The following is a 26835-nucleotide window of genomic DNA, read 5'->3' as shown; positions in this document are numbered from 1 at the left end:
TATCCCTAGGCCTTGCTCTTCCCTAAGCTCCCTGCCCCTCCTTCACACTGATCTGCCTTCAGGATGCATCCAGCTATCCCCTAGGCCTCTACACAGGCTATCCATTTTCCTGGACTTCTGGAAAAATATTCAGAAAATCTACCGCATTCCACATCTCAACCAGAATGTCCCATCCATGACCTTCATGGCACCTTCAGACTGGTTTCGGTCTCCTCACTGTGTGACCACAAGGCACTCAGTGTTTTGTTTTGTTTTGTATTGTTTTTTCATTCTTGTAACATTTATTGTGTAAATAGGTGTTTGGAGCCCATTTTCCCTCTCTTTTTTTAAATTCGATATTATCTTTATTTACATTTCAAATGATATCCCCTTCCCGGTTTCCTCTCCAAAAAATAAAAAAAAAGTAAAAACCTATTCACTCCCCTCTGCCCGTGCTCACCAACCCACCCTCTCCCACTTCCTGGCCCTGGCATTCCCCTACACTGGGACATAGAGCCTTCACAGGACCAAGGGCCTCTCTTCCCATTGATGACCTACTAGGCCATCCTCTGCTACATTTGCTGCTGGAGCCATGAGTCCCACCATGTATACTCCTTGGTTGGTGGTTTAATCCCTGGGAGCTCTGAGGGTACTAGTTAGTTCATATTGTTGTTCGTCCTAAGGGGCTGTAAACCCTTCAGCTCCTTAGTTCCTTTCTCTAACTCCTTCATTGGGGACCCTGTGCTCAGATCAATGGATGGCTGTGAGCCTCTACTTCTGTATTAGTCAGGCCCTGGCAGAGCCTCTCAGGAGACAGCTATATCAGGCTCCTGTCAGCCAGCACTTGCTGGCATCCACAATAGTGTCTGGGTTTGATGATTGGATATGGGAAGGATTCCCAGGTGGAGCAGTCTCTGAATTGTCCTTCCTTCAGTCTCTGCTCCATACTTTGTCTCTGCAACTCCTTCCATGGGTATTTTGTTCTCCCTTCTAAGAAGGAACGAAGCATCCACACTTTGGTCTTCCTCCTTCTTGAGTTTCTTATGGTTTGTGAATTGTATCTTGGATATTCCGAGCTTCTGGGCTAATATCCACTTATCAGTGAGTGCATACCATGTGTTTTTTTTGTTGTTGTTGTTGTTGTTGTTGTTTTTGTTTGTTTTGTTTTGTTTTTGTGTGTGTGTTTGGGTTACCTCACTCAGGATGATATTCTCTGGATCCATCCATTTCCCTAAGAATTTCATAAATTCTCCAGTTTAAAACCATTTTTTTCTAACATCGGGATTTGCATGAAATAATTTGCTAGTTATTTCATGTATTCCATAGTCCAATCTCAACATCTGCTAGGAGAAAAGAATATGAATATGAGATTTAAAAAAAAAAATAAATGAACTCATAAAAAAATGGAAAAAGTTAAACAATCAAGAAGTAGTTACTGAGAAACACATACCCTGTGCCATGTCTGACACAAATTGTCAAAGCCTGTTGTCTGAAGAGTCACAGTTATTCTGTCCTCAACAGACCTTGTTTAGGTCTAGGAAGGATCTTCTAAAAGCTAAGAATAAATGGCCACAAATCAAAAAATCAACACGAAAAACTAGACTTCTAAACATTACATGCATGAATGGTTTCTGCAGCAAAGCAAAATAAACTGAAAAATATCTTGTCAAAATTTTAACAGAAAGGAATCTTGAATGTTCTGAATAAGTGAATAAAACAAACTAATCACCCACTGGGGATATGTAAAATGTATGTATGTAAATTATGTAAAATGCTTGACATATTCTTTAGTGTGCACTAATCAATGGATCTTAATAACTTAGGATATGAGAAAAATCCCTAAGTGCAACTCTGACTTTCTATATTCCCCAGCTCCTCTCACTGTCTTGGGATATTATTCTTCCAAGCAAATTCCTCTCCGCATCCTGGAAGTCTCATACGTTTAGGCTCATAGATGGTCTGGTAAACACCTGGGATGCTGGGATGCGGGCCGAGAGGTAACATTATCAGAAGATACCCAAGCTAGGTATGACTTAGATGACATCAGTGATTAAAAAAAAATTATCAAAATGCTTTACTTACAACAAAATTTACAGCTTCAATTATAAAGCATTGATAACTGTCTGGAGTTGTATCTACCATAGTCAAGACCATCCCATTGCTTCCCAAGAAGCTTGTGTCTATTTATAGTCTGTTTACTCTGCTCAGCCCTCGTAGGACTATGGAGCTTTCTATTGCCACAGTCAAGCCCTTCAACATTCACATGAGCTGTTGATGGAGGTGGAGTACAGTCTTTTACATAGATCTTTTTTCACTTAGAATTGTACTTTTAGGCAATATCTATCCTGGGGCTGGATAGATGGCTCAGTAGTGAAGAGAACCTCTGGAAGAGGACCCGGGAAGGCTCACAACACTAGTCCCAGTCCAGGAGGTCTAATGCCCTCTTCTGACCTCTGAGGGCACCAGCCATGTGCACGCTACAGACACATACTTGCAGGTAAAGAACTCATATGCACATAATAAAATTATTTTTTTAATTTTTCTAAATAAGTGTCCATGCTATTGGATGTTTAAGTTGTTTGGTCTTTTAAAAAAATAAATAGTTGTTAGTTGTTTTACTGTATGAAAATACACAACCTGTTTACTTACTTGCCTGTTGATAGATATTTTCATTTATCCAGTCTCCCTCTCCCTTTCGCCCTCCTCTTCCCTCCTCTCCTCCTTCCTCTCCCTTCCCTTCTCTCTTTCCCTCTCCTCCTACCTATGCCTCTCCCTCTCCATTTCACTCCCCCTCCCTGTTCCTCCCCTGCCCCTTTCCCCTCTTTGGTAATGTGCCTCTTACATCTTTGTTCTTACTCAAACTTGCTTCATCTAAGTCTTTGAGTCACCAATAACTTTAGAAGAATAATTCTGCTGTTAAGTATAACTATGTTGAATAGTCTGACCAAATGAATTAGTCTGGCCAAAGCAGCATGTTAGCAATTAACAGCTTCAAAGAGTCGGGTATTTGACAGTTCCTGCACAGTTCCTTGGCTTTTGTTTGTTTGTTTGGACAGTTTGGTTTGGTTTTTGTCCTTCTATATTTCTTCTAAGTTTACAGTTTGTAGTTGTTGGCAGCCAGCTCTTAGGCATATTTCATTTTCAATTTTCCCTGGATACTCCATGGATTTGATGATATTGCAAATAGTGTTATTTTAAAATTTCAGTCTCTAGTTGTTTATTGTTAGAACAGCCTTCTGTTGGTAACATGGATAAACTCCCTTGCTAGTTCTGGTAAATTCTGAGTTATAATCTTATATTTAAACACTTTTGGATTTTCTACTAAGATAGTGACATAGCTATTAAACTGCAGCCACTTTACTTTTTCCTTTCCCGTATGTATGACATTTTCTTGACTTAGTCTCCAGCTATGGCTAGTACAATGATGAGCAGAGAGCAGACACGGCCAGGGCTGACACACCTTACATTCAAAGGTAGAGAGGACAAGTTAGAGCTTTAATCATCAGGTAGATGCCCACAATCACACCTTAGAGGGGAGGCTAAATTGATCCCAAACACTCCTAAGGGTGCTTTGAGAAATCTCAGCAACAAAACCTTCAAAAAATCAAACTGATACACAAGAAATTTTGCAGAGTGCCAGATCCAATACCACAAGAACCTAAGGTAGGTGTGGTGCTCCTCTCACGTATTTGGTAAATGCGTATGATTGAGAAATGTATTTAACACAAACTGCTGGAGTTTTTCCTTATCATCTTCAGCCTACTCTGGTCCACATTTTTGAGCCAGTCATCAATTTGTTGTTCAGATTTTTTTGAGGTTTCTGCTCTTACCACAGAAGGAGAAAATGTACAATGTTTGAAGTTAGTTGCTCCAATCCTGGCAAAAACCCTAAATTGGTTGAAGAATAATAAGACCTTTGAGAGACTTGGAGTAGAGGAGATCTGCAAAGAGAATGTCTGTTTGACCAGGCTAGGACATGGGTAAAGGACATGATCCCAAGAGCACCAGTGCCCCTCACATAGCTCCCCCAAAGCTGACAAGACATCTCTAGCTGGAGTGGCCTTGACATAACTCCAGGAATCTTTGCACTTGCCCTGGACTGGAAATGAAAAGTTATGGGGTCTAGAGACCAAAAGAGTTGAAATGTAAAGGATGCCAACAAATGAATCAATCAGGGGCTCTTCCCTTCCCTAGAAGTACCACTCAGTATTCTAGGCTCCTCAGCATCCTCAGGAAGGGGCGGGAACAACACCAATGCTTAACATTCTGCTCTTGCAGCATGAGTGAAAAGGAAATTATATGGAAGTGACTGGGAAAGAAGGAAAGAAGGAAGAAAGGAAGGAAGGAAGGGAGGGAGGGAGGGAGGGAGGGAGGGAGGGAGGGAGGGAGGAAAGAAAGAAAAACGGAAGGAAGGAAGTCCACAATACACAGTTTTCAGACAGCTCTTCCTGTGGCTTGCGATGTTTCCTGGCTACATTGGTGGTGAAGATCTAGAAAATGGAAAGTTGGGTACAGAGACTGAACTCAAAAATCTATCTTTATCTGATACAAAAATAAGATGTAGTGCTTTTTAAACATTCACTAAGCTTGGTTGTATGCTGTGTGGTCTGCCTTAAGCTGAATCCAAGGTGTGGACTGTCCATCATGGACACTTCCCTTGTACTGGCTACCTCTGGAACTTTATAGGGAGAAATGAGGATTTGAGGTAAATCACTGTGATCCAAAGACACCCAGGGAGAAGGCTTCACTTGCCCTTTGTTTACTTGACAGAATACATTAGAATTCTTGTGATCCCTGTGACATTAAATCAATTATGAAGAGGATTACTTGGTCAAGGGGATCCAGAGAGGGGGATGAAAGATCAGGAACACACCTGGACCTGAAGAAGTCTCAAGTGGGCCCCAGGTCTTATTCCTCTCTGCTTCTCCAAAGAATCTCATCTTTTCTCTTTGCCTCAGACGAACTTTCTGTCTATGAGAGTACAGGCCAGCCTTCAACATTCAAATTTTATCAGTTTACTACCAAAGATGCTTTATTAATCTTCATTGCTTCAGCAACAGAAATCCTGAGGAAGAAAATTAGCAGCCTAATTTCAGTCATAAATCTACCACAGGGTCAACAAACTGCGCAGAGGGAGGAAGAATCCAGCTGAGAAGATGCCACTTCGTGTGAGGCTGACGTGAATGAGCTACTTTAGTGGCCATTGGAAGCAGATGAAAGATGCAGGTATCAGGAGTGAGGGTCAGGAGCGCTGGATAGACAAAACAATAGCAGTCCCTAGCTATAGCCTCTGCTAATCCCATTTCAGATACATGCTTCTGGGATGTGCATGTGAACTCTCTCTTGGCTCATGTTCAAATACTTGGTCCCCATCTGGGTCACTTTTTTGGAGAGGCTGTGAAACCTTTTGGGTGGAGAGCCTAGCAGACTGACATAGAGTGGGTCTTAACGTTTATAACCCAGCCCCACCTCCTGAAATCCATGATGCTACCCCTGAACATATAAGCACCAATTCTACTCCTGCCTCCCTAGTTGTTAGGATAATTTGTGTGCACCACCACATCTGCCCCGGACCCAGCTCCTATCTGAGCTCACTAAGTCGCAGTTGACCATCCTAGTGTGGCTGGTCATGTTACATTCCTGCTACCATGACCATAAGCCAGTCACACTGTGTTTTCTCCACTATGTCCCCTGAGCTGTTACCCAAAGCAAGCCCCCGTCCTTAAGTTGCTTCTGTCAAATCTAAGAAAGTCACTGCAATAAGAAACTCGGGCTTTACCTCACAGTGGGTGAAATGCTCACCTTGTAAATATGAGGACCTGAGTTTGGATCCCCAGCACCCACAGAAAAACTGAGCAGAGCTATACCTCTGGGATGGGAGGAGACAAAGGCAGGAGGATCCTTGGAACTCACTGGCCACCCAGTGTAGTCAAATTAATAAGTTCCAAATTCATTGAGAGACCCTATCCCTGCCAAAAGTGGGGATTAACTGAGGAAGAAGACTCCTGATACTGATGTCTGACCTCTCCCCAGGTGCACTCATGACCATATGTACCACAGACAGAAAAGGAACGCACATACTATGTAAATAGTGAATTCATCTGGTACCCAGAGCCCGAAATACCTTCTAACACATGCGTACACACCCAGGAATGAAGGCAGCCAATGCAAAAATGCAACAAACATTCCATTCTCATCCTGAAGATCAATCAGGCCAGAGACTAGGATCAGTCAGGAATCATCTCAGAAGAAACTCGGCTTCTTTTTCTGTCACATTAAGGAGGTGACAGGCTGTTTTCAAAGGTCGCAGCAACTGCAGTGCTCCATTTTTTCATAAAGTCTCCTGTGAGGAATTAGGTCAGACCCATCCATGCCAGTAACCCATTTCCTTCTAAAGCAAGCACACTTCCAAACTCAATATCTGGAGTCTTCAAGGGGAGTGAAAAAAATTTTAGGGCTTCCTCCATCAAGAGAATCACCTAATGGTAGGATTAAAAACATCTTCTAATTAAACAGCTCTCAAGCAGATTCATTTGCATATTATTTGACTTGCTTAATAAGAATGGATTAAATTACCTCTCTTATGGGGCTGTGGCAAATCTTTTTAATCAGAGCACCAGAGGATATTCTAAGTGCTCTGACCACATAGGTGGGGGCCAAGCATGACCCAGACACAGTAAGAAAAGGAGGTGAACGTGAGCCCGACGACTGAGGAAATAAGCTTAGAGATAATTGCATAATAATCTCTCTATTCTCACTCAAGCCAGTAACCTTGACAGGGGGATTACATGGATTAACTCTGGGTTTGTTCCAGAATTCATTTTCAAAATTATAGAAATCACTGTAGTGAGCAAAGCCATTTAACCTGAACCACGAGTTTAGATGTGGTAACTGACAATCATGTAGCTGTTCGGAGAGTCTAGCCGCACCTCAATGAACATTTAACAAGCTCATACCTTGTGAGCTTGTGTGCTTTGTGGATCTGATCTCCATCACCCTCATAGCAATCCAACATAGACACCATCGCTAGTTGCTACAGTAACAACAGACCAATATGGCATAAGCTAAGGGCTCAGTTCTACGGTCTGAACTCTTGAGCCAGAATCCTGGTTCTTCAGCTATCCAGTTCTGTGACACTGGGGAAGCTCGTTAGCATCTTTGTCCCTTGTTTTCTTGCTTGGGAAATGCGAATGGACATAATTATACATCCTCGGGTACCACCGAGAGAATTAAGTTACGGAACATGAAATTGAAGTTTCGTCTGATACGGAGTGCACTACCCTGTAAACAGGAAGCGTTATTATTTCCACATTTGTATCTTGCCCACGAAAGGCTGAGGACTGTGTCCAAGATCCATCAGCTAGCAGGGAGAGCATACCAGCCTCTTGCCATGTGTACAGAAAAAGCCAGTGTGCCACAGCTGGTGGAATGGATGCTCTGCTGCAGGCCATCAAGTGCAGACACGGGAATGCATTTGGTTCCCTCCATGTTCTTGTACTCTTGATGCATGCCATTATTCCTGATGGGGATGCTCCTCGAGGAGCCCAGAATTGATGCCAGAAGTTGCAGTTGTCGGTACCCATTTCTTTAAGAAGCCAGCTGTGGTCAGAGATAACCATGCCTGACAAAGAGAAACTCCCCCAGCATCGTGTTTCTGTCTGCGTGAATGAATTCTGAAGGGCTTTATGATGCCGCTGAAAGAGAAGCAAGAGGTCAGCTCAGGGGGAAATGGGTCTGATGGATCTCCTGCTCAGTGTGTGGTTGATGTCAGTGTGACGTATAGGACAGCAGACAAGGCAGGACCATTTTCTCTGCCTTGGCTGGAAAATACTGGGATATGTTGTAGCGGGGGAGGGGGGAAGTAAACTCCTGCAGGTTGGAAGGAACAAGGCCCTCCTGGATTCGCTGGTCTGGAACTGGAGTAAATAAATAACCATCATCTCAAATTACAGTTCCCTCCTGGGGAACTTCTGTGTGCTTCTCTGTTTTCTGGTCAGAAGAACAAGAACAGAACCTGAACTGCCCTGTAGACGACCTGTGGGTGCCCCTTTAAACAAATGATAAATAAATAACACCAGGAACGGGCTGAAGGAATGGCTCTTGGTAAACTGTTTATAGTACAAACATGTGTCACCCCTTTCCCAAACACCTCCTAACTCACTTCAACTAGTTTCCAGACCATGATCACAAATTTCTTTCACCAAGCTTCTCTGCCTCCACAATCCTTGAGGCTGATAGTAACATGAGGTACACCCCCCAAGTTAGCAGGTGTCAGGTTTCACAGGTCTCTTGTTTTTACTCTGATCTTACTTCTAACAGTAAACTGAGTGTAGGTGTCTTTCTCTGGCAGAGTGCCCCCCACGAGTCCCCACAGTCCACAGATGGTTTTCCTTGGGCTTCTGATCTAGAGACCTTGGAAGTCTACTTGATCCACCATGATCATGGCCTCTTGTGGCCACAAGGTGGCACTGTTGGAAGCAGACCTCATGCAGTTCTGTGTTTGTCCACCGTGCTCCCGACATTTACCAGAGAGCCTGGCCTCTGTGGTTCTAGGAGAGAGGAGAAATTTCTCCCACACTGCTGAGTGTGGAGGATATCCCCTGTGCCACACATCCTACAGTTCAGTTTTGTGGTTACCCACACAAGATGGAGCAGGCCAGGAATGGAGCCAGGGGTAAGCCGAGACAATCACCGCGTCTAGTGATTGGCGCTGTGAAGCGCCTGAGCAACGGCTATGAAACTAGGAGGGAGAAAGCTTGGAGGCCAAGCTCTGGCACTGAGCACAGCACCGGAGTAGACCACCACAGCAGGAGCAGGTGAGATCACATGACGTAACTATCAGGCCGACTCAGCCCTGCATCTAAACACAGCGGCCAGAGACTGTAAGCCCTGAGAGCAACATACTGATAGTCCGCTCCACTCCTACATCAGCTTATTTGGAAGTAATTATCTGAAACCACCCATAGCTAGACAATCTCAAACACCACAAAAGCAGAGACGGGGTCCCAGTGGTAGAAGCAGACGAGGGAAGAATTGCTTTAAAAAATCCAAGGGTATAGAAGGTTCTGAATTAGTCCTGGGCTTGATGGAAAGAATGTGGACGGAATGTCCCCGTTTAAACACAGTACAGCATCTAAATTACTGTTGCCATCCTCTCAGTACTGAAAAAGTCACTTCTGAAAGCCGCATTGCCATCTACCTAGAAAAGCAGCGAATGACTTAAGACGTGTGGGTTGCATTTAAAATCTCGAGAAATTCTTCTGCCCTGTGACAGCTGCGACGCAGCGAATGCCTGTCTCCACTACACATGCAGGTGTTGACGTCTAAGACCCAGGCACGACAGTGGTGAGAGAGGGCCTGAGAGGGGCGGTTGGGTCTCCAGGCACGACGGTGGTGAGAGGGGCAGTCGGGTCTGAGCCGTGGGTGCTCTATGACATGGTGCTGCCTCTCTCCCCGATCATGGGAGGATCTGATAAGTTCTTCTGCATCCTGGAAGCCGCTCTTTCCCTGACCCCGACTGTGCTCAATGTCCTTTCTAGCCTCTGGAACTCTGCAACAGGAGCCTCTGCTGTGTGTCAGCCACCCAGCCTGAGGGCCTTCAACACAGAAGCTTCGACTAAGACTCTAATCAATTAGACTGTGCTTAATTAAATACTGTGTGAAAATATATATCATACCTGGAATATTTAGCATTCTACTGCTTTCTCCGTTAATTCACTTTGATCCTAGAGTGTCTCAATATACCCACTTTACAGATGAGCGAACCAGGGCTCCCATGAGATAAGCAACTTGCTCATGTTGTAGGGACTGGCAGTGGTCAAGGGTGGGTTCAGACCAATCTGTTTGACTCCAGATTATAAAGCCTGAGTCTCTACCTCTGTCCTCGGTCTTCTCCCATCCCACCAGACCCATCCGGGAGGAACATAGGAACAATACTCCAGGGAAATAAACAATGTGACCATTTCTCAGGTCTCCCTCAGAGAATGGCACCCGTGAGGGGTTTCCCAAGAGCTAGTCTGGAAGGCAGCTTCCCTCCAGTACACAGGAGCTGCTGGTGACCCTGCTCCAGGACAAATGTACTCCTGCCTCTAGCCGCAGGAGTACCTTGCAAGGTCAAGTCTGAGAACTCATCCTTAGAAATATTTATTGTTTATGAGTTGGACAAACGAAACGCTTTGGAAAGGTAATGTGGTTAGAGAATTAAATTACAGAACACTGAAAAGGTCCAGCCTTTACGAAGAGGTTTGCTGAGATAATTGGATAATGACATTCTACATCAGGCAGAGAAAGGCTCTCGATGAAGAGGTTGTGAGATGGGTAGAATGGCCGTCTGCAGAAGCGGCATCATCATCTCTACCTTGGGTTGGTAAAAAATGAAGCATTGGCTTATTTCTGAAGCACAGGATCTCAAGTTTTTCAGATCTCCAGTTCAAAAGGCCACCAAACTTTTTTTTGAGCTCATTTGATCAAAAAATATAACCCCCCAAAAGAATGAGGGGCTGCCACTGAAGTGCTGAGAGTGCTTTGGGAAAGTCTGACTCACTCATTATCATAAGAACTTAATTCAGAATGGAAAGGAGGCTCTCCATTCTCGTTCTGCTGGCACGGGGTTTCTCTGGATGTAAACTGCAATGGTGAACAAAGCTGTACACACATGCTCCTGGTGAGTTCCCCGACTCTCTGCAGACCTCATTGAGTGCACCTTCCATAGGATACTATACCCTGGAGCCCAGGATTCTTTTTATCCACAGAGTCAAGGTTTCAATTGCCAGTACATTCTGTCCTTGGCTGGCTGAGGACTGGGTGGAGAGAGAAGGCTGTGTGTATAATTAATTTACATCTCGCAGACCTCCACTCTTGGCCCTTGTTCCATTCTTCCAGAGAAAGGTAGGCAAAGGAGAAGGCTCTGCAGATATTGAGTCATTGTCCTGGGGAAAGCATGACAGAAACTCAACTCAAATCAGATTAGGCGAGAAAGGGCAGGGCTCTCCAGCAGGAAGAGCGGGGTTATGGCTCCTGGGGCACTGATTCTTTCGGGGCCTCCAGGCTCTTGTCCCTGGCTTTCTCTCATTTCTGCTGTGTATTCCTTCCACAAGCTGGAGAGAGATGCTAACAAATGGCTTCAGTAACAGATATTTGTTACAAGGACCCTTGGTCATTCCTTCTGCCTCCAGCTATGTTAAATTTTTGCAATGCGATATTGCCATCCCTGCCATCCCTTCTTCAAGAGGTAAAATGTACTCTCCTTTTTTTTTAAAAAAAAAAAATGTGACTGGTGCTCTGATATATTTCCACTCAGGGACAGTAGAAATTAAGGTTGTACATCAGATTCTAAACATAAGAAACCTTGAGTAGCCCTTAGGGATCATGCCCCCCCGAGTGACAAGATATAGGCTAACAATCTTTGATACATCATAAAGACTACAGATGCCACAGCCTACCCACCCAGAACTACATCGGCAACATGAAGAAAACCAGTTGAGGGCAGCATGTGAACTGAGTGACTCAGAATCATAACTCCAATACCATGACTGAATGACGCTACTACGCCTCAAACCCCTTGTCATGCAGCAGTAGCTGATACATTCTAAAGGGCTGTCCTCAAAATCACCAATCACCATGTCAGAGAACCACCATGATCACCCCGTGGAGCATATCAGAAAAAGAGGGGAGGGAAAAAAAGAAGAGAAACAATGTTTGTAAAACAGGAAGGGTCTGTGAAGACAGACGGGTGCCCCACAGCATGGTGAGGCATGGAGAGTAGGGAATTTCAGTTTGAATTTCTCCTGTGCTTTCAGGCTATCTGATCACAGAGGACTCACGGCATTCTCTCTGTCACAGAGCTGCCCTGAGCTTGAGCTAACCCTGTGATGTCACTCTTCTGAACTGGCATCCTGTGCTCATCCTGTTAGCAACAATCCTGGGATGAAGAGAGTTATTTCCTTAAATGTTTAATGGTGGCTATTCCATCCAACAGAGAGTAGAAGCCAGCCCAGCCTCTGGGACATGGCTGTGGTCTTCCTGTGAGAATGGATGAGATCTACCAGCCTCATGGGCTGATAGATCCATCAGCATCGGCCACGCTGAGGGGTAAGCACAGAACAAGAAGGCAGGCACTGACTCACAAACATGGCACTCCCTTGGATTAAGGGAGAAGCCTGCTGCTGCACGGAAGAGAAAAATGGTTCCAATTTAGACTGAAAGTTGAAGTCCCTTCAGTTAGAGCCTCGGAAGAGAAGTTCATCTCATGATCTTGCTTGATACTCCCAGGAAGGCAGGCGCACCCTGGTCCCTCCATAAAACAAGCCTCTTTTTAGGTCTCTCTCTCCACAAGCATGAGGCTTTGAGATTTCCAAATATACTTATTATTAATTAATAATTTATTTCCAGAGTCTTTATATATAAAAAAGCATTTCTGACTTCAAATTAAACAATCTAGTCAGCAGGAAATAAAGTGTTCCCACACTCAGTTGCTCTCATTGGGTGAAAAGCAGATTTATCTAGAATTACATTCTGCAGACAGCTTCTGTATGGTTTCCCTTAAACACTGACAAGACGTGAAGAGCTCTCATTAATGCCTTCTATGATTAGGATGGGTAAAGAAAGGCCTAAGCTACTAAAAACACAAGGATGACCAAGGAGAGGCAGACAACCTTTTTAGATTACCAAAAATTCCCATGTACTTGGGTATTTGTTGTGTACACACATCTAAATTTTACTGAACACAGTCCTCATTGTTTCAAACTGCAAAAGACATTATTGTGCATTATTTATGCATTACTTATTGACACCAATATTGCCCACTTCTAAAGAGTCCTTGTAGTTTGTAATGAAATATCCCTGTAAAACTAAATTTTAAAATGAAATTAACTAAATTTTAAAAGCATAAGAGAGGAATAAATCAAATCTTGTAACTAGTAGGATTGCTTTTGCCAAACAGTAAGATAACCATTGTGCTTCTCGGCCGCCTAGTGGAAATGGAAAGCATAGCTCTATGGAATAGAGCATGCTTGCCTCATTAGGAAACAGAGTCTATATCAGCAAATACTCAAAGCTCGCTAACGGAACAGCAAACACTCAAAGCTGGATAACGGCAGCCTTCCTTTATACAAACTCGACAAGGAAACCCTAGAAAAGACAAAACCAGGATAGACATGTTCAAAGTTGCCCAGGAGGCTGACAAAAGAGAGCATGCCCTATTGTTCCTGTGCATCTTTGCTGTGTGCCTGGTGTCTCTCTGCTCAGTTCAAAGCCCAGTGCCAAGCAGCTCCATGTTCTATCTTCACCTTACATTCCATTGCACTGGCTTTGCCATCAGAACGACTGCCCAGCATTCCATTGCATTAACACTCCATGTTTCACTCGCATAATGCCCAATTGCTGGACATTTTTTCAGAAGTCACAACACAAATAAAACTATCAGACTAACTACACACATAGAACACTTTCTATAATTTAGTGATCACATTTGAAGTTGCTCCCCAAAGTGGCCAAGACATAAATAAGCCTTTTTTGTTGTTATTTCTAAATTGCTTACTTAGTTATTGGGTAGCATGTGGAAGTCAGAGTACAACTTTCTGGAGTTAGTTCTCTTTCCAGTGTGAATCCCAGGGGTCGAACTCAGAGCATCAACACAACAGAGCTTGCCACTAGTACAGGGTTTCTCTGTGTGGTCCTGGGTGTTCTGGAACTCACTCTGTAGACCAGGCTGGCCTCGAACTCACAGAGATCCACCTGCCTCTGTCTCCCTAGTACTAGGATCAAAGGAGTTCACCACCACTGCCCAGTACTTATTACTGATTTAAAAGGAACTCATGTTTATTACGTATGACTTAGAAAATTTAAGGAGATACAGATAGAAAACTGTAGAGTCCGGCCAGTGGACCTACACGGTCATGGGTTGCTTCGAACTGGAGATTGGACCAGACCTGTAGAAATGAACGGGTGGAGAAACAAAGAGACGAACGCTAAGTAAATGTATCAACGCGTGCTTTTCCTTGGGGTTAGATGAGTTTTTATAGCAGGCGGCAAAAATGAAACCACAACAATCAAACTTATAACATAAACATGACAGCAGACATAGGGGCGCAAAATATGTTTACGCAGCAAAGACTTCAAACAGGAGTCCTGACAGGGCTGTCAGCATACTTTCAGTTTCAGAGCAGCATTCAGGCAGCAATGGAGGGGAGACAACCGAAAACAGTTATTCTCAGAGTCACTGGTTTTTGTCCATCTGCCTATCTTTCAGGCAGTTTGTATGACTGGGGAGCTCATAGTACATTAAAGATAACATACTTGTGTGTGTGTGTGTGTGTGTGTGTGTGTGTGTTATGGAAATGTAACATGTTTATCTTGTATACATGCGGAGACCAGATGTCAGTGTCTAGTGTCTTCCTCAATTACTCTGCACAATATTTTTTTAAGACAGATTTTCTCACTGGACCTGGTAGTTCACCTGGTCAGTTAGACTGGCTGGTCAGAGAGCCCTGGTGATCTGACTGTCTCCCAGACACCCTGCTCAGCACTGAGAATTACAGATATGTGTTTGCTGGGAATCTGAGCTCAGCTGGCAGTAGGGCCCGTCACTCGTGCTTGGCATCTTGTTGTGTGTTGACTCAGGTCACATTTCTGTAGTTTTTACATAATATACTTTTTGAACAACAATAGGTATAAACTCCAGACTTCCTGCTCTCTTCTACAGCCAGATGGCCCAGGAACAGACACAGTGACAATGGCACTTGACAGAGGCAGACCAGAGCTGAAGAGAAGGTAGCCTAAAGCAATCCATGCCATGTGGAGCTCCTGACCACTGGACTGCTGGGTACCTACTCTGTGTTCAGGATGTGTAGGAAGCACACCTGTGCCCTAGCAAGCAAAGCTACACTTGCAGAATCTGCCACCAGGGCCTGGCATGCACGTGTCTGAGGCACAGTGAGGAGGACAGGAGAAGGCTGAAAAGAGCCAAGATAATAAGGAGAGTAGCTTTGGCCATGGTCAGCCTCTCAGAACCTTGCTTCCCTGTACTGGAGGGAGAGTACCCAGCCTAGACACAGAGACATTAGTCAATTTCAACAAGCCCCAATCAGTGGTGTCTCAGATGAACTCCACCTGTCATACTGGGTCAGCAGGCTGAGAACAGGCCCATCCCTGCATACCTCAAGGCTGCCCAGAGGCCAGCTCCACAGGCCTTCAAGACAAAGACAACAGCCTGAGCCTTGGAGTCAAGGTGTTAACGTTTCTCTCAGATCACAAAGGATCCTCTACACTGAGCAATCCTGGCCTTGAACCCAGAGCCCATTGCCACAGCACCTCTTGGTGAATCTGGGTTTCTATGAATATTCAAACTACCTTCTAAGTCCACTTGTTCAGGGCATCACAGATGTGTTTGTATCAAATATATATTGTGTGGTATTCTAGAAACAGTTTTCTTTGTTTAAATATATACATATACAGAAAACCGAAAGTGAGCTGAGAGTGCCTTAGCTCAGTGATTTCTGAATTAGTATATACCTTCAAGGGTAAAGATTTAAAGCGGTTGTCATTCAAATTGATAGGCACAATCCTATACAATATAGAACCCAAAACTGAAAACACATTCAGTTTCTTTTTAAATGTCAGCAGTGAATTATCACCTGTCCTTTATTTTTTCCTTCTTTTTATGTTTGTATTTTATCAATTTTAAATTTAATTTTAAATTATACATATTATATATAGTAATACAATAATACATCCTTTTCCTCCCTCTAATCTCTCTATGTATCACCCCTTTGCCCTTTGCACCTCTGGAAATCATGGCTTCTTTCTTTTGTTGTTATTGTTACGCCTGTGTGCATATGTGTGTGTGTTTGAATATGTATATAAATATTAAATAATTATATATCATATAATAAATATATAAGTGATATATATACATATCATTTTAATGTTATTTGAATGTGTATGTCTCAGGGCTGACCACTTGGAGCTCATCCCTGAGGGAGACTTCTATTTCTCATTTCTTTAGTTGTCTTCTGTTTTTCCCCTCAGCTCTCAGCTCCTCACTTGCCTGCTCTCTTTGCTTAGTGGTGGCCCCATGAGATTTCCCCCTTCCGTGTTAACATGTCTACTGGTGCTGTGCTTCTTCTGGCCTTGTTTAGACAGCCGGAAGTTGAGAGACATCATAGATAAAGTTTTCCTACTCTTGCTAAGAGATACAATCACACAACGGATTTCTTGACCCTCTGGCACTCACTATCACTCTGCCTACCTCTTCTGGGATGGTCCCAAAGCCTTGGGTACCACAGTTGCAAATCAGCTTGGGCGGGGCACTCTACAGTTAGTTCTCTTCTGCACTTTAACAGGTTGTAGCTTTCTGTTGTGTCTTCAACTCCTGCGAAGAGAAGTCCCCTTATACCCACAGGTGAGTGTAGAGCTTCCCTCTCAACAGCTGTCTTTTCTAAAGAGAAGATTGCCTTTATTCTGAATCTCTGTTCTAATAGCTTGTAATTTTAAGCATCTTTCATTTTAAGAAATTATACTAAATTGCTGCTTTGTAAAAAATATCCTGAATAACAAAATAAAAATTATCAACTCACTCAGCTCAAATGCTTCTTTAATTGCCCGATGAAATCTACATGTCTGGGAAACAGAACTGACAAGTCTCGCGATATCCCTTCACGATAGGACACTGCATGGTGTTCTCTCTATGACCTGAGATTTTTAGATGCTCCATGAAACCTTTCTAGAAACTTCCACTTCATCATGTCACCCAAGAGGCTTCTGTAACTAACCAAGGTGACTCATCCCAGAAGGTTCGCTATGACTTTCTGCTTGACCAAGTCCAGTGAATGGATGGATCTCAAGAATGTCTACTGACTGAGGACCACGTGTCATGTGACAAGCAACTCACTCACCATCTTTGCTGCATGAAAATGTCTCAGACTTTTTAGCTTACGGTGTTTTTATGTTGTTGTTGTTTTTTGGTTTTTGGTTTCTTTTTCTAGTTCAGCCAAAGGTTTTAAAACATGAGTCTCCATAAAAGTATTGTTTCAAGCCTTAGGTCTGCCAAAAATAAAAACACATCAAGTGGGACAGATCTTTCCACTTCATCTATATAACTAAGACTAACATTAGACTTTGCCTCACAAAAACACAAGGAAAATTCAATAACCAGTTGTAACTGGAGTAGTTAGTCAGAACCGAGCTTGGCACATAGTAAGCTCTCAGATGTTCTACAGAAACAAATTAGCTTCTGAAACAAACACCCATGACTAAACAAGCCATCAGCCCTACCACAGAGCTGTGGGCCGTTATCTCAGAGGCAGACTGACTAACACTGTTGGTCACAGCTTCGCATCCGCTCAACAAGCACAAAAACTAGATTAGCAGTGTCTGGTGAAGGTTGACTAAGGACTCATCTACATGAGTAAGGAGGAACATGCTGGGTCTTAGTGGGCAAGTTTCCTTTTGGTTGTGAATGGCAAGCATCTATTCATTTCTTCCATTGACCACTGTTATGGACTGAAACCAAAATGACCCCATAGACTCATGCTTTCAATGACTGCTCACATCTGGTAGCACTATTTGGGGAGGATCTAGCATCTGCAAATGAAGTCTAGCTGGTCTAATTAGGTCACTGGGGATGGGCTTCAGAAGTCTTTAACGCAGCCCACAGCCATATGACTACTATCTCTGGCCACATAGGTGGAGTGTGCCCCGCCCAATATCTTCTCTGCTATGATGAACAGAAACTGCTCCAAAAAAACGGTGAGCCAAAACATATCTTCCTTCTAAGTTGAATATTTTGGGTTATTATGGCCACAGTAATACAAAATTAACTAATAAATAAAATTGGTACTAGAAGAGGGTCATCATTGCTCTGACTAGATATGACAATGTGGTTCTTCTGTCTTTGGAACTGACCAATGAGAAGAATTGCAAAGAGTTTGGAAGTGTGGCTTCGCACCATAAGCCCCACTTAGTGATTTTGTGGGGAATGAAGGCCAGATGCTAATCAAAGTATAAATAGAGTGGACCATGCTCATAATTAGAGATTAGGATTAGAGATTAACCACAGGACAGCCATGTTACAGACAACAAAGAATTTCTCTATGGCCTACACATTGCCTGAAAGTTTGAGCAAGGTTGAATGAATTAAAAAGCAAAAAATTTAATTAATTTGGTGAAGGAATTTAAAGACGGCAGAGCATTTAACCTTTGGCATGATAATTTCTGGTTAGGTCCAGCTGGGTTTAAAGTGAGGCCCAGAGAACTTGAAAACTGTGCATGAGCAAGAAAGGAACAGGAGCGCATGTAAAGCCTCACAGGAAACAACGTTGCAGACAAATTGGCTGATGTTGTTACTTGTTCTTATTTTGAGCAAATGCTTGCTTGTTTGTTTGTGAACCATGTGCATTCCTAATGCCTGCAGAGGCCAGAAGAGGGCTCTGAACCAGATCCGCTGGAGCTGGAGATTATCAAAGTACTGAGCTGGATATGTGTTCTGGGAATTGAACCTGGTTCCTCTTGCAAAAGCAGCAAGCGTTCTTAACTACTGAGCCATTTCTTCCGCCCTTGGCCACCACTGTTAAAGAGATTAATGCCATTAAAAAGTTGCAGGTCCCATATTTTCATTTCCTTGCTACTGTGAAGATAACTGCAATAAACATGGATGTGTGTCTCTGCAGGAGTGTGGAGTTTTTGAGACTATGCCCAGGAATGACATAACTAAGTCACATGGTAGATCTATTTTTAGTGTCTAAGAATTGAAACTTCTGTTTTATTGCAGTTGATATGAATTTTATCAGAAAATTTTAAAATATTGGCCTTAGAAGCCATTGGAAGCACCAAACTTATATGTATATATGTATATAAAATTCATATATCCAAACTAAACCTTCTTTTGCATCCCTAATTATTTAGAAAGCATAAAGCACTCAAATTATTAAAGCACTTAAAAATTCATAAATTTGTAAAAAAAACCTTTGAGGTCATTAGTAATCACCAATATAAAACCTTTTCAGAGAAATGTTTGCTACCAAGGCAAAGAGTTCACTGTAAGTGGGGTTTGTGTCTCATGCTGCTGAAGGGAGTACTAGCTGGCAGGTCTTAAACAATTATTCTTTGAAAATTTCACACATGCAAACAATGTATTACAGTCATAATTATTCTTCTCCACCCCAGCTCCCCACAGACCCTACCTCCCAGCCTTGTCTTTTCCAGAAAAAGAAAAAGAAAAACAGAATTTCAACATGGAAAAAAAATGAAATTAGATCTTTATCTCTTGTCCTATACAAACTCAACTCCAACTGGACCAAGGACCTCAACAAAGCCTGAAATTGCTAGGCAGAGATGTAGGGAATGCCTCCAAATTACAGCACAGATAAGGACTTCCACGATGGAGCCCTAGTCACACAAGGAATGAAACCAGCACTTGACAAATAGGATCTTGTGGAACTACAAACTCCTGCATAGCATAGGAAACCATCAAACCAGTGAGGAGGTAACCCACGGAATTAGAGAATATCTATGCCAGCTAGTCATCTGAAGAATCACAGCTATCTATAATATATAAAGACATTCCCTGTGGTGTTTGAATATGCTGCCCATTTCTCCTAGGAGTGGCACTATTAGGGGGTGTAGCCTCGTTGGAGTGGGTGTGGCCTTGCTGGAGTGGGTGTGGCCTTGGAGTGGGTGTGGCCTTGTTGGAGTGGGTGTGGCCTTGTTGGAGGAAGTGTGTCGCTGCAGGGGTGGGCTTTGAGACAGCTTCCTCCCAGCTGTCTGAGGATGCCAGTCTTCTCCTGTTTCCCTTGGAAACAAGATGTCGCACTCTCAGCTCCTTCTCCAGCACCATGTCTGCCTGGATGCTGCTGTGCTCCTGCCTTGATGATAATGGACTGTAAACCAGCCCCAATTAAATGTTGTATTTTATAAGAGTTGCCTTGGTCATAGTGTCTCTTCACAGCGATGGAAACCCTAAGACATCCCTCAAACTAAATGTTAAGAAAGCAAACAAATGATTTAAAAATGGACTGGACAAAACAAAACTAAAAAATAAAACAACAACAAAAAAACCTACCTGACTGGTCTTTTGTATATTAATTTTTTATTGAATATTTTCTTTTTCTACATTTCAAATGTTATCCTCTTTCCTGGTGCCCCCCCCCCACACACACACACTTCCAGAAACACCCTGTCCCATCCTGCCTCTCCCTGCTTCTATGAGGTTGTTCCTCCACCTACCCACCCACTCCCACCTCCCGCCCTTGATTCCCCTACACTAGGACATCTAATCGAGCCTTCGTAGGACTAACGACCTCTCCTCCCATTCATGCCTGACAAGGCCATCCTCTGCTACATATGCAGCTAGAGCCATGTGTACTCCTTTGTTGATGGCTTAGTTCCTGGGAGCTCTGAGGGGTCTGGTTGGTTGATGTTGTTCTTCCTATGGGGCTGCAAATCCCTTCAACTCCTTCAGTTCTTTCTCTTAACTCCTCTATTGGGGACCCTGCGCTCAGTCCAATGGTTGGCCTCTGTGTTTGTAAGGCTCTGGCAGGGCCTCTCAGGAGACAGCCATATCAGGCTACTGTCAGCATGCACTTCTTGGCATCCACAATAGTGTCTGGGTTTGGTGACTGTATATGGGATGGATCCCCAGGTGGGACAGTCTCTGGGTGGCCTTTCCTTTAGTCTCTGCTCTACATTTTATCTCCATATTTGCTCCTGTGAGTATTTTGTTCCTCTTCTAAGAAGGACCAAAGCACCCACACTTTGGTCTTCCTTCTTCTTGAGCTTCATGTGGTCTGTGAATTGTATCTTGGCTATTCCAAGCTTTTGGACTAATATCCACTTACCAGTGAGTGCATACCATGTGTGTTCTTTTGTGACTGGGTCACCTTACTCAGGATGATATTTTCTAGTTCCATCCATTTGCCTAAGAATTTCATGAATTCATCATTTTTAATAGCTGAGTAGTACTCCATTGTGTAGATGTACCACATTTTCTGTATCCATTCCTCTGTTGAGGGACATCTGGATTCTTTCCAGTATATATTAAATAAATCTTTTTTTTTAAAAAAAAAGTTATTTCACTGGCCTTGCTAATTTAATAACAATTATCTACTTATGATCAGTTATCTCAACAAAACTCATGTGATCATTTTGGTTCAGTGAACTCGGAAGAACACTAACTTTTAACAGATCTAGTTACATTTGCATGTATTTTCTGGAAAGTCTGTTTAATCCATTAAGTTTGAGGCTCACAGCTTAGAGAACTTAGAATCCTTTCTAGGCTTAAATGCCATGTGTGATTTTAACAGCTCACTATGTGCTCTGTGTTGTAACAAGTACCATGACGTGTTTTTCTTTCCCTTGAATGATGATTAAATTAAATAATCAGCTATCTTTGAAAACATACAGACTGATTAAAAAGGGAAAAGTCAAAAATAAATATAAGATAAAAAGTGGGCTAGGAAGAAAGAGAAAATTCTCCAAAAGAAAGAAGAAAGAAAGAAAGGAAGGAAGGAAGAAAGAAAGAAAGAAAGAAAGAGGAAAGGAAAGGAAGGAGAAGGAGAGGAGAGAAGAAAGGAGAGGAGGGGAGGGAAGGGGAGAGGAGAAGAGAGGAGAGGACGGAAAGGAAGGGAAAGAAAAGAAAGACTTTTCAAAGAAAAGTACAGTAAGTTCATCTTTAAAAGGAAGGCTTGGACACAGTGGTGGTGGAGGTTTAACCAAAAGGAAAGGTGCATGGAAAAGCCATATCTAAACTTCCACGTGATGTTTTTAAGGTTGGTTTGTTGGTTTGTGAAACACTCCATGCTGACATTCATTACAGATGGGCCCATTACTCTCCCCCTGCAGAGGGTAAGGTCGACGTCACTGTGGATGGACCCATTATTCTCCCACCTGCAGAGGATAAGGTCCCTTTCCTACCACCTCAGCATCTGTGGTCCTTTAACTTGATAGTGGTATTCTGACTGGAGTGAGCTGGGATCTCAGCATAGCTTTAATTTGCATTTCTCTGGTGGCTAAGAATGCTGAGCACATTCAAGAGTATTTACTGGTCATTTGTGCATCTTCTGAGAAATGTTTGTTCAGCTCATTTACTGATTTGGATATGCAGATTTACGTGTGGATCATTGATGTTACTTATGGATATGCAGTTTGGGGAAGTCAGGGCGTTTACCTTTCAATGCTATTTATATAGTCCAGATGCTAATCCCTTGTTTGAAGCAGAGCTAACTGAGACTTTTCTCCCATTCTGTATGCTATTTATTCCCTCGGTTGATGGTTTCTTGTCCTGTGCGGAAGCTTTTTAATTTTATGGATGCCATTTGTCAGCTCTTTGGAGTAATTCCTTGCTGCTGGGGTTCTGCTCATGAGAATCTGCCTGTATCTCCAGCCTGGACTGCTCTCCCTACATTCTTTTCTCCCCTTTAGCAGCTTGGCATTTCTAGTCCTTCATTCATCCATAAAGAAAAAGTGAAATTGTGAGCTCCACAAGGAAGTGGATTGTGAGTAGCCAAAGAACCCCTGACTGTGTAAAGGGCAGGTAGAGTCCTGAATGACACACTGTTGACATGACTACAGCCATGTCAAGGACCCAATGTCCCTCATGAGAATGGCTGAGTCTTCCCCATCTGGGTCAGGCTCAGAAGAAGTGCAAAGCTCTCTTGTCTGAGTCCACATGGCGCTACGTGAATGTCTGAGTGCTTACAAACCATTGACTCGCATGTGCAAAAGCCTGCAGCCGCAGCTCCTTCTCGATGCCTGCAGCCTGAGACTGCAGCCTGCAGAGACTTTCCCCAGAGACTACAACTCCTCTCCCAGATGCTGTGCATAATAAAGGCACCAAGGCTCTGGTTTGTTGCACAGTTACTACTGCTGCATCAGAATGAGTACAGCCTACCTCATCCCAGTTTTTCTGTAGGTGTGTCTGTCTGTCTGTCCTTTCTTCATCCTCTCGTCAACCCAGTCAAGTTTCCTGGACTAAGCTCTATAGGATGTGGCCATGGATTGAACTGGAAAATATTATATTAAACGAGGTATCCCAGGCTCAAAAGACAAATATTGAGGGTTCTCAATCACATGTGAATTCTGCATGCCTTTAATCCCAGCACTTGGGAGGGAGAGGCAAGCAGATTTCTGAGTTCAAGGCCAGCCTGGTATACATATATTGCGTATGTATATATTTATCTGTGTGTAAGTAAATGTGGAGAGAGGCCAGGGTAGGGCCTATCTGGCAGAAATAGAACTAGAAACGAATCATTGAGGATTACAGCTCAGCTTCTGGCTTGGTTCCCTCTCTGATTCCTAGTCTACAGCAATGTGAGCAGCTGCTACCCAAGCTCCTGCCTCCCTAGCCTGCGCAGCTCAGCTGTGATTCCTCTACCTATAAGGACTGAAATACCTCTTCACCATGAGCCAATAAACTTTCTGTTTTAAGTTACTTGTACAATCACTTGTCCAATCCAAACATAGGAAGGTGTGTTTAGGAAGTTCTGGGAGGTGTAGGATGTGGCCATGGATTCAAACAGAAAATATTATATTAAATGAAGTATCCCAGGCTCAAAAAGACAAATACTGAGTATTCTCAATCATGTGTGAATTCTGGCTTTGAAAGGATGTGTATGAGATGTGTATGTGTGCTGGACGTGAAATCCCCTACTAAGGGGATAAAGAATTGGACATGGCTGCTGTCCCGAGGGAGCCACTAGCACAGTGGAACGAGGAAGCAGCAATGTCACCTCCATGGGAGGACACTGCTATCATTCTAGCCTTGGCCAGAAGAGAAAAGGATTTCTGTAAGAAGCTCACATCCCTCCTTTTAGGGTGTGCCGACATCATTTCCTCCTCCGTTCTCCCTCTTGGCACCACAGACAGTGATCCACTGTTGGCAGGAGGACTTTTTCTCCCGGGGGAGCATCAATAACTGGGCATCATGGGACTGCATCCGCCTGACAGTATTTATTACAGCAGTAACTCTGTCAATGCCCAAGCTTGAAGGGCTTTGTTGATTCCTACTCTGGTCACACTGAGAGAACAAGATCACTTAACTATCCTGCTGCTTCTGTCGGGCTGTTTTTCTCCCCCAAACAGGCAAAAGGCAAAAGTGTGCATTAAGCTTTGTAAGGAGGGGGTCTGTGCAGCTTGCATAACTTGAAAGGGAATCAAAGAAATGACCTTACAAAGCAGCCATGTGAAGCAAGATGACCCCTAGCCAAGACAGCAGGTTGAGTGGCCAATGAGCACCTCTTTCTCTGTTGTACAGTCAGGCCCAGGCAGTATAAGCCAATCACTTCTTTCCACTAACCGCAGCTCAGATTTCATGTCTAGCAGTCTCTAACAGGACTAACGCAGTGATGGCCAAAATAGCAGAGCACCTCTGAACCTATGGTTTCAGCTTGTGTGCCACCCCCTCTGGTCTTTGCAAGTCTCATTTGGAGCAGCCAGCATTTGCCTCCAGTATGGCTGCAAAGGCAGACCCCTTCCTTAACAGTACGTCTGTCCGAGGGACATCCATTGCTGCTCTAAACTTCCTCCACACAGAAAGACTGCCATTTAAGAAGGTGTTTCAGAAGTAAAAGAAAGCTGTGCTGTATGTCTATTTACGTTTGCTTCTTCATTTTGTTGACTCCAAATATTCAAAACCAAGAAATGCTAATGCCATAGTCACAAAATCGGCAGAATTTAAATACTTACCTTTTGAAAATCATCATGTAATAAAGGGCCGCACTTTTACTATAAATGATAAATATGCTCTTCCAATCTTGTGACAGATAGCTCAAAAGTAGCATTTGTGAGCCTGCAGCCATAACATTAGAGTATGAACTTGAAGCCCAATGGGAAAGCCTACTCCTAGCCGTGTACACGGAGATGTCTTGAGTCACGTCAAACCAGCAAAACGATGAAGCCTGCTTGGGCAAGGAAAGAGTACACAGCCTGCCAAGGTTTCTCTGGCCTGCAGGGACACCTGAGGGTTTCTAGTCTGCACCAGGAACCTACTCAAGCTCATGTCCGCATTCCTGGGAAAATGTACGGACTTCTCATTGCCCGAAGAAGTCTCAGAGAAACCAGGGTGAGTAGAAGGGAAACTTTGCATTTTCTAGGGAAAGATCGGCTCTGGGGATCAAAAAGGACAAGTTAGGATCCCGACAATGGCATGGAGCCCTTGAAAAATGGGAACAAATTCCCCTTGATTAAAGGGAGGCAGACTATGGGGCTGAGTTCCACAGAAGGACTGTGTAAGTCAAGGGTGCCACTGCCCATGCAGAGAGGGATGAATAAAAAGGCAGGTAATGAGGTCAAGCTAGGAGTGTTGGGAGGGGCTCATAGTTACAGAGTGAACCCAGAAAACTGTATAGGACATACTGTGTAATGCTCCTTTGACAATTCAGAACAGCCCAGGACCTTCGCTGGAGGTGAAGGGCTGTCAGACACCAGGCTTAGCCTTTAACATACACAGAGAACAACCACAGCACGTAGGGTCCTCAGAAGGAAGGTCATTGTTCTCAAAAGTAAAAGAGAGGAGGCATCTGAAAGCCAGAGTTCATTCAGAACTCTGCAGGGTAAAGGGCCTTAACCAATTTCTACATTTCCTGAGTCCACCTGCCCTGCTGAGAATGCCAACCCATGTTTCTTTTTCCTATACCCATCTTCTGTCTCTCCCTTACCTCCTTTCTTCTACCTACTATACCTAAATCCAGAGGAGCTAGGATTGGTGGAGAGTGGGTAGGTTCGTGATCATCTCAGTGAGGAAATCCTCCCTCCCATTCAGCATCCACTCCTCTGCAGACCACCCCCACACTCCAACCTAGCCCCAGGATGGACCAGTATCCCCAGGGTGGTCCAGGAGGGAGGTCCTTATCCATCACCACTCCTCCCAAGTCAACCTGCCAGCCAAAGAAATAGAGCGCACGTAAAGATCTATCTAAAGGGTCTCTCATTCTGAGCTGCCTCTGCTGTGCAGTTGTCCCCCACACCCCACACAGAGAATCATAGCTCCCAACACCCCACTGGCTGAGCTCCAGTAGCCAAGAATCTGAACCTGACCCTGCTCCTCTATAAAGACTCCCAAGAAAGAACCAGTTTAAAGGAACCATGTAGCCCTGTCCTGCCTGGACTTAAAATGAAAGCACATAGGAAAATGAGCCACTATCATCTTCACAAGCTCTCAACCATTCAGTAAAGGCTAAGTGAGCCTCCATGATGTGTTTGGTTTCTTTTCCCACTTCTGGGTCAAAATAACTGATCTTAATCAATTTCAGAAAGAAAAGGGTTCACAGTTTGGGGTTACAGCCAATCATAGTGGGGGACTCACAGTGGCAGGATCATGGAGCAGCTAGTGGCGTGTGCCTTCAGGAAACATAGAGAGATGAATGATGGTCTCAGCTTACTTTCTCCAATTCATTCTAGAACCCTAGCCATGGAACGGTACCATGCAGTTACGGAGGCACCTCAACTAACCGAATCTAGAAACTCCCTCAGACACTTCCAGAAATAGGTTTCCTAGGTGATTTTTAGATACTTTGAAATATTAACTATCCTGATGTTTAAGGTATGTATGGGTTACACAGCAGAAGTTTGTGAGACTGATGGGAATCCTGAGTCAAGAAACATGATATTTTTATATAAATCTTAATGTCCTTTGATGCCAAATGATCTCTACATATATAAAATGCAATTCAAATAAATAAATAAATCAAGCTTAAGAAGATTTTAAAACATTTTTATCAGGTAGCTTAAAGATCGACCCACTTCTTTCTTCATTAAGGAAAATGCTACTTCGAAGCCTGATGCAGAATAAGCACTTTCAGCTAAGCAGTGAGCAAGTCAATTGAATAGAACCAACTTAGCTATGCACATTTGTCAAACCAAACGTCT

General features: G+C 43.5%; 1 long non-coding RNA gene across 1 annotated transcript in view; it reads right to left on the bottom strand.

The window, feature by feature from the left end:
* Positions 1–26333, bottom strand: part of LOC116104013 — a 32965-nt gene extending 6632 nt beyond the window's left edge. Inside the window, exon 1 of the long non-coding RNA XR_004123664.1 lies at positions 26273–26333. This is a non-coding gene — a long non-coding RNA (uncharacterized LOC116104013). The remainder of the gene's footprint in view (positions 1–26272) is intronic.
* Between the last annotated feature and the right edge of the window lie 502 nt (positions 26334–26835).

Source organism: Mastomys coucha, unplaced genomic scaffold (genome assembly GCF_008632895.1).
Source record: "Mastomys coucha isolate ucsf_1 unplaced genomic scaffold, UCSF_Mcou_1 pScaffold21, whole genome shotgun sequence".
In the NCBI taxonomy this organism is placed as follows: Eukaryota; Metazoa; Chordata; class Mammalia; order Rodentia; family Muridae; genus Mastomys; species Mastomys coucha.
The sequence above is the reverse complement of the archived record's forward strand: the minus strand, read 5'-3'. Positions and strand labels throughout refer to the sequence as shown.